We start from the raw sequence: 10826 nt of genomic DNA on the forward strand, positions 1-10826 counted from the left end.
GAGTAACAGTGGAAGGAGATTGCATATTTAAATTGGAAGACAAAGACTGTATCAGAAAAAAAGAGAAGGTGATCATTTAACACAGCAATTCAGTTTGTCCCATTTGTCTCCAAAATACAGAATTAAAAATAATAGTTAAAAGTTATAGGGAGATACATTACAGTTGAATATGGAGAATAGCTTTCTAACAGAGAAACCTGTCAAGTAGGGGTGCCTGGGTGGCTCAGTGGGTTAAGCCTCTGCCTTCGGCTCAGGTCATGATCCCATGGTCCTGGGATCGAGTCCCGCATCAGGCTCTCTGCTCAGCGGGGAGCCTGCTTCCCCCTCTCTCTCTGCCTGCCTCTCTGCCTACTTGTGATCTCTGTCTGTCAAATAAATAAATAAAATCTTAAAAAAAAAAAAAGAAACCTGTCCAGTGATGGACCAAGCTACTTCAGAAAAATACTTTCTATCATGGATTTTGTGAGATGTAGGCTGAGAAAGATGTAGGGATTTAAGTAAGCATCAAAAGCGATTTTTTTTTTTTTCAATTCTGAAGCTCTGTGATAAGCATTTAAGATATGTCAAGGAAAAAAAGAACTTGCCCAGGTAACCTCAATGACATAAAAAAAGGTATAATGGGAAGTACTAAGGTTAGTGAGAACTTGAAGTTTTCATTAACACTGGTAAATATGAATAGTATTTTCTAAAGGTCATAAGTCAACAATAGACAAAGGGGGCAAAAAAGGGAATTCTGGACTGTATTGTAGTCAGTAAGACCCCAGAGTTATGTTGTGAAACTACAAATAATCCAATTCTATTAATTGAAGAAATTGTTATTTTTTTTCCTGGAAAAAAAATGTGTGTAGGACACTTACTCTCTGAGCAAAAATTTGAATTGTTCTTTAGTTTGGCCAAAGGCTATTCTGCCAGAATTGTGTAGGGGGAGGTGGTTCTGGTGGTTCTGAAGTAAAAGATATGACCATGAGGTGGCAGTAGCTTCAACAACTTTTATCTGGGGACACTGCTTAGAATATCTTGCTGGGGAAATCCCTCACCTTTCACGAGACATTTCAGAGGTTATAGGCTTACAGGCCAGTACTCAGAAGGGAAGGAGGACTAAGGGCTAACACCCAGGAAAAAGAAGGGGATCAGAGAGTAAGCTTACTTGACAAGGTGCTATGAGTTAGCTTGGAGAGGGGGGAGGACTCTATGTCAGAAAGTTCCAAAGGGCAGCAATAACTTGGGGGTTTTTATCTACCTATAGCAGGCAGAAGTTATCTTATTGATGGCTAGCAGATATTGGGCACAGTTTCCTGGGATATGCAAGGTGGGCGGGCTCTGGATAGCTAAAAATCTATATCTTTGGGCTATATGTAAAATAATTAGGTATGTAAAAATTTTAGTACCTGTGGGCTTTGAGCTACCAGGTAACGAAGTAAACAATGTAGGGGCCAAGGTACGGAAGCCAACATTGGCTCATTTATATAACAGATGGGCTTTGAAATAGATTGTGATGGCTTTTTACTCTATTTTCTGTGTTTATTCAGACTTCAGAATTCATGCTTTCTCTACATGCTTTCATGTATACATGTACACACATATATGTATATACACACATGCATACCACTTCTTCTTTATCCATTCATCTATGGGTAGACACTTGGGTTCCTTCTGTATCTTGGCTAGTATACATAATGCTGCAATTAACATAGGTGTGCGTATATCTTTTTGAAATAGTGTTTTTGTTTTCTTTATTGGTAGAATTACTGGGTCATATGGTAGTTCTATCTTTATTTTTTTGAGGGACCTCTACAGTGTTTTTCACAATGACTCTACCGATTTACATTCCCACCAGTTTACATTCCCACAAAGAACAAGAATGTGTTCTTTTCCCCCCGACATCCTCACTAATGCTTATTTCTTATTTTTTGATGCTAGTCATTCTAACAGGTGACATTTCATTGTGCTTTTCATTTGCATTATCTTGATGATTAGTGATGTTGAGCATCTTTTCATGTCTCTGTTGGTCATCTATGTGTCTTCTTTAGAAAAATGTATATTCAGGTCTTCTACCCATTTTTAAATCTGATTGTATGGGGGGTTTTTTGGTGTTGAATTATGTAAGTTCTCTATATATTTTGGACATTAACCTCTTATCAGATATATCATTTGCAAATGTCTTCTCCCATTCAGTAGTTTGCTTTTTTGATTTGTGGATGATTTTCTGTGCATAAGCTTTTTATTTTGATGTAGTCCCAATAATTTATTTTTGCCTCTGTTTCACTTGCCTGAGGAGACCTATCTAGAAAAATTTGGCTAAAGCTGATGTCAAAGAAACTACTGCCTATACTTTCTTCTAGAAGTCTTATGATTTTAGGTCTCACATTTAGGTTTTTAAACCATTTTGACTTTATTTTTATGTATGGTATAAGAAAGTGTTCCAATGTCATTCTTTCCCATGTAACTGTCAAGTTTTCTCAGCATCATCTTTTTGAGGAAACTGTCTTTTCCTTATTGTATATTCTTACCTCATGGGTGAATTGACCATATTATCATGAGTTTATTTCTAGGCTCTCTATTCTGTTCTGTTGATTTATGTGCCTATTTTTGTGGCAGTACCATATTATTTTGATTACTAATACATTTTAGTTTATCTTGAAATCTGGACTTATAATGCCTTTAGCTTTGTTCTTCTTTTTTAAGATTGCTTTGGCTGGGGAACTTAAAATTTAATGCAAATTTTCTGAGAATTTATTTTCTTTAGAAAAAATATTGGAACTAGATCATATGTATGTGTATTCTTAAGAGGTTTGGCACACACTTGTCTATTTTAACTTTGTAGCAAGGTAAATTGTCATGGGTTGGAGATAACTGGAAGACAGCACTGGTCTGTGATTCAGAAGACCTTGGGCCAAACTTTATGATATACTAGCTGTGCCAGGGTGATAAACCATTTAACATTTATGTGCTTAGATTCCCCATGTAATCTTGTCAGAGCCTCATGAGTTAGGGAAACTCTTTGAATGTTTTGACCTCAGATGAATTGCAAACATGGTTTCAGTGTAGTTTCAGAGAACTAACAAAGATCTCATAGATTCTTGCCCCATTCTGCTAAAATAAAGTAGATTTTTTTTAAAAAAGCAAACAAGTAAAAACATCACTTTCAGCAGGCAGGATAAATTCATTATGAAAAATGCAGTTGTAATTCTAGAAAACATTTTTTTTTTTTGAAATTTTAATATAATTTTTTATTTTTTATAAACATATATTTTTTTGTGTATTCTTTTTTAAAGGATGTCTTGTGGGTACCTGGGTGGCTCAGTGGGTTAAGCATCTGCCTATAGCTCAGGTCATAACCCCAGAGTCCTGGGAGCGAGTCCAATATCAGGCTTCCTGCTCAGTGGAGAGTCTGCTTCTCTGCCTCTCCCCTGGGCCATGCTCTCTCATTCACTTTCTCAAATAAATAAAATTTTAAAAATGAAAGGATGCCTAGTGTTGAGAGGACCAGTAGGAGTCAGAATTGTTTTCTGAATGAATACCTTGTTTCCAAGTCTTTTTTAAATTTTTTAAAATTCAATAGCCAACATATAGTACATCATGAGTTTTTGATGAGTTTCAGTGATTCATTAGTTGCATATGAAACCCGGTGCTCATCACATTACGTGCCCTCCTTAATGCCCATCACCCAGTTACCCCATCCCTCCACCCACCTCCCTTTCTGCAAGTGTCAGTTTGTTTTCCAGAGTCTAGAATCTTATGTGGTTTGTCTCTCTCTCTGATTTCTTCAGTTTTTGTCCTCTGAACTATTTCTTATACATTCCACATGAGTGAAACCATCTAATTGTCTTTCTCTTATTGACTTCTTTCATTTAGCATAATACCGTCCAGTTCCATCCATGTCAGTGTAAATGGTAAAAATCCATCCTCTCTGATGGCTGAATAATATTCCATTGTATATACGAACTGCATCTTCTTTATCCATTCATCTATTGAAGGACATCTTTGTTCCTTCCACAGTTTGACTATTGTGAACATTGCTGCTACAAACATTGGGGTGCACATGCTGCTTCTTTTTACTACATCTGTATATTTGGTGTAAATACCCAGTAGTGCAATTGCTGGTTCATAGAGTAGCTCTATTTTTAACTTTTTGAGGAACCTCCATACTGTTTTCCAGAGTGGCTGTACCAGTTGCATTCCCAACAGTGGAAGAGGATTCCCCTTTCTCCACATCCTCACCAACACTTGTTCCTTGTTTTATTAATTTTAGCCATTATAACTGGTGTAAGGTGGTATCTCATTTTGGTTTTGCTTGTGTTTCCCTGATGACAAGTGATGTGGAACATTTTCTCACGTGTCTGTTGGCCATTTGTATGACTTCTTTAGAGAAGTACCCCTTTATGTCTTCTGCCCATTCTTGACTGGATAGTTTGTTTTTTGGGTGTTGAGTTTGAGAAGTTATACATCTTGGATGCCAGCCCTTTACTTTTATGTCACTTGCAAGTATCTTCTCCATCTTGTGGGTTGCCTTTGTTTTGTTGAGTGTTTTCTTTGCTGTACAGAATGTTATTGTCTTGATGAAGACCCAAAAGTTCATTTTTGTTTTTGCTTCCCTTGTCTTTAGAGACATGTCTTGCAACAAGTTCTGTGACTGAGGTCAAAGAGGTTACTGCCCGTGTTCTCCTTTATGATTTTTTTTTAAAATTTACTTTTAGCATAACAGTATTAATTGTTTTTGTACCACACCCAGTGCTCCATGCAATCTGTGCCCTCTATAATACCCACCACCTGGTACCCTGACCTCCCACCCCCCGCCCCTTCAAAATCTTCAGATTGTTTTTCAGAGTCTATAGTTTCTCATGGTTCACCTCCCCTTCCAATTTCCCCCAACTCCATTCTCTTTTCTATCTCCCCATGTCCTCCATGCTATTTGTTATACTCCACAAATAAGTGAAACCATATGATAATTGACTCTCTCTGCTTGACTTATTTCACTCAGCATAATCTCTTCCAGTCCTGTCCATGTTGCTACAAAAGTTGGGTATTCGTCCTTTCTGATGGAGACATAATACTCCATAGTGTATATGGACCACATCTTCCTTATCCATTCGTCCGTTGAAGGGCATCTTGGTTCTTTCCACAGTTTGGCGACCGTGGCCATTGCTGCTATAAACATTGGGGTACAGATGGTCCTTCTTTTCACTACATCTGTATCTTTGGGGTAAATACCCAGTAGTGCAATTGCAGGGTCATAGGGAAGTTCTATTTTTAATTTCTTGAGGAATCTCCACACTGTTTTCCAAAGAGGCTGCACCAACTTGCATTCCCACCAACAGTGGAAGAGGGTTCCCCTTTCTCCACATCCTCTCCAACACATGTTGTTTCCTGTCTTGCTAATTTTAGCCATTTTAATTGGTATAATGTGGTATCTCAAAGTGGTTTTAATTTGAATCTCCCTGATGGCTAGTGATGATGAATATTTTTTCATGTGTCTGATAGCCATTTGCATGTCTTCATTGGAAAAGTGTCTGTTGATATCTTCTGCCCATTTTTTGATATGATTATCTGTTTTGTGTGTGTTGAGTTTGAGAAGTTCTTTATAGATCCTGGATATCAACCTTTTGTCTGTACTGTCATTTGCAAATATCTTCTCCCATTCCGTGGGTTGCCTCTTTGTTTTCTTGACTGTTTCCTTTGCTGTGCAGAAGCTTTTGATTTTGATGAAGTCCCAGAAGTTCATTTTCACTTTTGTTTCCTTTGCCTTTGGAGACATATCTTGAAAGAAGTTGCTGTGGCTGATATCAAAGAGGTTAATGCTATGTTCTCCTCTAGCATTCTTATGGATTCCTGTCTCACGTTGAGGTCTTTTATCTATTTTGTGTTTATCTTTGTGTATGGTGTAAGAGAATGGTTGAGTTTCATTCTTCTACATATAGCTTTCCAGTTTTCCCAGCATTTCCCAGCATTCCCACCATTTATTGAAGAGACTTTTTTTCCACTGTATATTTTTTCCTGCTTCGTTGAAGATTATTGGACCATTGAGTAGAAGGTCCATATCTGGGCTCTCTTCTCTGTTCCACTGGTCTATTGTCTGTTTATATGCCAGTACCATGTTGTCTTGGTGATCACAGCTTTGTAGTAAAGCTTGAAATCAGGTACCATGATGATCCCAGTTTTATTTTTTGTTTTTCAACATTTCCTTAGCGATTTGGGGTCTCTTCTGATTTCATACAAATTTTTGGATTATTTGCTCCAGCTCTTTGAAAACTACAGGTGGAATTTTGATCAGAATGGCGTTAAAAGTATAGATTGCTCTAGGCAGTAGAGACATTTTAACAATGTTTATTCTTCTGATCCAAGAGCATGGAATGGTCTTCCATCATTTTGTGTCTTCCTTAATTTCTTTCATGAGTGTTCTGTAGTTTCTCAAGTACAGATCCTTTACCTCTTTGATTAGGTTTATTCCCAGGTATGTTATGGTTCTTAGTGCTATTGTAAATGGAATCGATTCTCTAATTTCCCTTTCTGTATTTTCATTGTTAGTGCATAAGAAAGCCACTGACTTCTGTATATTGACTTTGCATTTTATGTTTTATTTGTTTATTTTTATAAATGAAAGGTAACTGTTTATTACCAAAGAGAAAAATGTATACAAGAAGATCTAGATTCTTTTTCCTCATGCACTATGTTTTTGTAGTGAAGTTCCAAATATCAACTCTGAGGGTATTTGCAAGAGTACATTTTTCTTAGCACATGACCATTTACTGTATGGTGGAATTTTTTCATAGAAATAAAATAAGTGTCATATATTCTCATAGTTTATAAGAAGCTTAGAACATTGTATTAACAGAAAGCAATATTATGTTTTGCTGTAAAATATCATAAAAGTGACATGATCTTGTGGTTCATAAATGCCTAATTACTTGATTTGAACAGGGGAATTAAAAAACCCAGCAGGACAGGCCTGCCTTTAAGATGTTTTTGTATTCAATTCCTTTTACTTTTACATCATCTCCAATTAGCTGATACATGTAAAGGACAACTGTAGAAGCCTGAATATCCATTGATACAAATTAAGGAGTAATGTTTTTGCTAAGAAATTATATGCTTCAGTGGCAAAACCTGGGTTAACGTAAAATTTTTTTTCATGCTCAAATGCTTCAAATTTGTTTGTGTATCTTGAGTTACGAATGTCCTCATCAAACTGCCTTACAATAGGGCTAAGCTGGTCATGTCTCTTATGCATGTTGCGTATGGATCAAACCAAATTTGAACTGCCCAGCAGTCACAACTTTTTGTTCTGTATAATTCAGATTCTCATGAAAGACTCCTGTTACTATATGAACATCACTGGTCAGAGTCTTGAGACAGTCATACCTCTCTTTGGTGCAAAGTTTTCCAGTACAGAGAATGTGCTGAATCTTTCCGGGTACCAGTGCTTTTTTTTTTTTTTTTTTTTTTGTCTGTGGATGACTTGAGATGTCTTTTTCTTTTCTTTTTTTTTTTAAATTTTTTAAAGTTTTTTAGCGTAACAGTATTCATTATTTTTTTTTAATTTTTTATTTTTTATAAACATATATTTTTATCCCCAGGGGTACAGGTCTGTGAATCACCAGCAATTGCACTATTGGGTATTTACCCTAAAGATACAAACGTAGTGATCCAAAGGGGCACGTGCACCTGAATGTATTCATTATTTTTACACCACACCCAGTGCTCCATGCAATCCATGCCCTCTCCAATACCCACTACCTACCTGGTTCCCCCAACCTCCCACCCCCCCACCCCTTCAAAACCCTCTGATTGCTTTTCAGAGTCCATGAGTCCACTGGTACCAGTGGTTTTTAAAATTCAGTCAGCAAACTGTTTCACCAGGGTGGGCTGAACAGGTCTCCATACCAACACCAGCTGGAGAGAGAACAATCTTTGTCTTTAGAGAGGGATTCCTTCAGATATGGATCGAAGTACATAGTTGATGTGTTGATGTAGGAAGCATCCTGTCACTGTGCTCTGCTCAGTCACTACAACCACTGCTGCCTTCTTCCTTGGGCTCCTCAGTAACCCCCTTGCATTTTAGAAATGCTGTTTCTTGTGCTTACACTATAGTCTCTCACTGTGTCAAATAGAATGCCCTGTGGGGCACCTGGGTGGCTCAGTGAGTTAAAGCCTCTGCCTTTGGCTCAGGTCATGATCTCAGGGTCCTGGGATCGAGTTCCGCATCAGGCTATCTGCTCAGCAGGAAACCTGCTTCCCCCTCTCTCTGCCTGCTTCTCTGCCTAAAATTGTGGTCTCTCTCTCTGTCAAATAAATAAATAAAATCTTTAAAAAAATAGAATGCCCTGTTATTCTTGATATTCCTTTTCTATTCTAGTATCTAGGAGATTTCAAAGTCTGAAATAGATCTCAGACCAAGGAGACATAACATCACTTGGGCAGAGATCCTAGGAATACAGAACTATTCTGGACTGTAGAGTGAGTATCCTTTGTCCTTAGGAAATTTGCATTTGATGGAATACCTGAGCCATCACTCAGATTGTCCACAAATGACATTTCCTCATTTGGCCAGTTAAATTAAAGTTTTAGCCAAATGTTTCCCTTAATCTGTGCTACTGCCTAACTAGCACGAGGCCTCTGGCTTCCCCTACAGGGGGCCATCATTTCTATGTAGGGGGGATTCTCTGTTTTTGCTTTCTTCCTTATCAGTTTCTGCTACTTGTTCTATCTTGTCCACAAAGCTTACCTGGTATTGGGGTAGCAGTTAGTTTACTTTTGAGCAGAGGAAATAAGACAGAGTTGAAGTTTCTCAGGAAGAGTTCTTTCTCATCTCCTGCAACAAGGATATAAATGCCTTTCTTCTGTGATTCTTTCCTCCACAATGGCCTATGCCCTCTCTCAAACATAGATGTGACACCCTCTTAAATTAAAGTTGGGAAGAGCTAGGGCAAAGAGGAGAGTGCTTTGTTAACTTTGTAACTTCTCCAAAATCTGCATGATTTTTTCTCTCTTTTCCCCCTTATCAACTTTTTCTACTTCATGATTTCTTATTTCCTAGTCTGGTTTGGGGATTTGTTTCTCAGTACTTCTTTACCATATTCTTCTGATACTTGAAAGAATAAGACTCTTCTCCATTTTCCAGCAGAGTTTCTTTCTTCTTTACAATAAGAGAAACCCACTAGCTCCATCATTTCCATGACTTCCCTCTCCATCTTCCTGGTTGTCTTAATATTAAGGTTCTCTATAGCAGGAAGACTTAAAAAGAGCCCATAATCTTACCAGAGGGAATCTGACCTTCAAACAAAGGTTGGGGGCATAGAGAGAAAGAAGAAGAAAGAGAATGGTAGATTTATATCTGAATGGTAAGATCTTCTTTTTCAGAGAATATGAGCCATTAATTCATGGAAGGAAATCATGAAATCAGAGGCAGGACTGAGTTTGGATAATTTAGCATTCCAAAGATGGAACGGTTCCCCACACTCTGATTTATATCATGCTTGACATGATTGAAACTCTATTTGAAAAACTTTTGCTGGTTTTTTGGAGTAGCAATTACACAAATTTGATTATAAAGACATTAAAATATTTTTTCATCATCCAAATCATTAATTTTTCTTAAGCATGGACAAGTTATCCTTTCTTGCTTGCATTTTTTTCTTTTTTTCTTTTTAAATTTCTTTTCAGCGTAACAGTATATGAAGACATACAAATGGCTATCAGACACTTGAAAAAATGTTCATCATCACTAGCCATCAGGGAGATTTAAATTAAAACCACTTTGAGATACCACCTTATACCAATTAAAATGGCTAAAATTAGCAAGACAGGAAACAACATGTGTTGGAGAGGATGTGGAGAAAGGGGAACCCTCTTGCTTACCTTTTAAATCTTTAAACTAGAGCTAATGATAATACCTTCCTCACAGAATGGTTGTGATCATCAGAATAGAATCATACATAGTATGTACACAATTGATTTCAGTTAATATTTTTCACTTGGAAAGCTCTTTATCACTTACAAAACACTTTGGCATACTCTCTCAATTCATCCACACAATTATTCTTATATAAGGGACACTCCATTTGATTTTTCAAACTGGATATGTTGCCACCAGAATAGAATTGAGATTGTATTAAAAAGGAAGATAAGGAAGATGTGGTCCATATACACTATAGCGTATTATGCCTCCATCAGAAAGGATGGATACCCAACTTTTGTAGCAACATGGATGGGACTGGAAGAGATTATGCTGAGTGAAATAAGTCAAGCAGAGAGAGTCAATTATCATGTGGTTTCACTTATTTGTGGAGCATAACAAATATCATGGAGGACAAGGGGTGTTAGAGAGGAGAAGGGGGTTGGGGTAAATTGGAAGGGGAGGTGAATCACAAGAGACTATGGACTCTGAAAAACAATCTGAGGGGTTTGAAGTGGCGGGGGTGGAGTGGGAGGTTGGGGTACCAGGTGGTGGGTAATATAGGGGGCAGGGATTGCATGGAGCACTGGGTGTGGTGAAAAATAATGAATAATGTTTTTCTGAAAATAAATAAATCAATTTAATTAAAAAAAATGAAAATGGCCTTTTGAGCAACTGCCAGGAAGATCTCTGTAGACTCTAAGACGTTTTGATATCCTGTGAATAAGTATTCTCTGCTTATTCTGACTGACACTCTATGGCTATATTCTATTTTACTTTCTGAGAATTGACTCAATTACCTAAAACAAACAAAAACAAACAACAACAAAAAACCCATCCTAGATTGAAATTTAACATGGTTTTCATAAAGTTACACATGGATGTCATTCAGATTATTCCCAGTTGTATCCCCAATTATATCCACAAGTTAGTT

General features: G+C 37.3%; 1 pseudogene; it reads right to left on the reverse strand.

Annotated features, from left to right (window-relative positions):
• Positions 1–6923: 6923 nt before the first annotated feature.
• Positions 6924–10826, reverse strand: part of LOC131999305 (vacuolar protein sorting-associated protein 29-like) — a 27275-nt pseudogene continuing 23372 nt past the window's right edge.

The sequence above is a fragment of the Mustela nigripes genome, chromosome 13, assembly GCF_022355385.1.
Source record: "Mustela nigripes isolate SB6536 chromosome 13, MUSNIG.SB6536, whole genome shotgun sequence".
NCBI classification, from domain to species: domain Eukaryota; kingdom Metazoa; phylum Chordata; class Mammalia; order Carnivora; family Mustelidae; genus Mustela; species Mustela nigripes.